This window comes from Elephantulus edwardii, unplaced genomic scaffold (genome assembly GCF_000299155.1).
Source record: "Elephantulus edwardii isolate Elephantulus edwardi_28Jun2011 unplaced genomic scaffold, EleEdw1.0 scaffold00129, whole genome shotgun sequence".
Taxonomy (NCBI): domain Eukaryota; kingdom Metazoa; phylum Chordata; class Mammalia; order Macroscelidea; family Macroscelididae; genus Elephantulus; species Elephantulus edwardii.
In genome coordinates, this window is record NW_006399879.1 from 2,621,490 (window position 1) to 2,622,743 (window position 1,254).

The following is a 1,254-nucleotide window of genomic DNA, read 5'->3' on the forward strand; positions in this document are numbered from 1 at the left end:
CACTAATGGGCACATGTGTGATCACTAGTGTGTGTACACGTGTGTGTCCTAGCATGTTCGACATGCATGCACACACGTGTTCACACATGAGTGTGCTCATGTTGCTCCTGTATACACCACACACTCAAGTGTGCACACACATAAATACTCACGTGCTCACACATGTGCTTTCATGCAGACATATCCACGCACACAGCCATGCACACACATGAATATTTGCACACTCACAAATGTGTATCGATGTATACAAGCACACTGCATGCTCGCACACATACACACATGCACACTCACACATAGGTCGTCATTGTTCGATGTCACTGAATGGACACCACCTGATGGTGGCCTTGTGGACAGCACACTGGAATCGTCCCTGATCCTGCATCATCCTCACGGTCTTTTTACGCCGTTGTCATAATCACCATGTCACCCCTCTTGCTGAGTCTCCCTCTCCTTCACTGACCCTCTGCTTCTCCAAGCATGATGTCCTTTTCCAAGGACCGGCCCCTCTTACAAATAGACTCGACATGCATACACGTGAGTATAAATGCCTACCGACACACATGCACACATGCACGCACATGTATGTTCACACAGTCATTCACGTTCCCGTCACAGATGTGCTCACATTCATACAAAATCATGTTGTGTTCATACACTCTCACAGACCTGTATGCACACACGCTCAGTGCTGTTTCTTTAGTGGACTTGGACTTGGTGTTGCAGTTCTCTAACCATGCACTTGACGGTGGTCCCTGTGTGTGCACAGGATACTCACCCTAGACTTGGAGTCCCTGCACCTCCTGATGGTGGACTTGGACTTGATGTCTCTGCACCTCCTGACAGTGGACTTGGACTTGGTGACTTGGACTTGGTGTCCCTGTACCTCCTGATGATGGACTTGGTCTTGGTGTCCCTGCACCTCATGAAAGTAGACTTGGACTTGATGTTCTTCCACCTCCTGACTATGGACGTGGACTTGGTGTCCCTGCACCTCCAGATGGTGGACTTGATGTTCTTCTACCTCCTGGTGGTGAACTTGGACTTGATGTCCCTGAACCTCCTAACGGTGAACTTGGACTTGGTGTCCCTGCACTTCCTGAAAGTAGACTTGCACTTGATGTCTCTGCACCTCCTGACGTTTGACTTGATCTTGCTGTCCTTGCATCTCCTGACAGTGGACTTGGACTTGATGTCCCTGCACCTCCTGATGGTGGACTTGGACTTGGTGTCCCTCCACCTCCTGACGGTGGACTT

At 49.8% G+C, this 1,254-nt stretch overlaps 1 protein-coding gene across 1 annotated transcript in view; it reads left to right on the plus strand.

Moving 5' to 3' along the window:
- Nucleotides 1-1,254, plus strand: part of PDE6B (phosphodiesterase 6B, cGMP-specific, rod, beta) — a 63,888-nt gene that overhangs the window by 35,256 nt on the left and 27,378 nt on the right. The window lies entirely within an intron of this gene.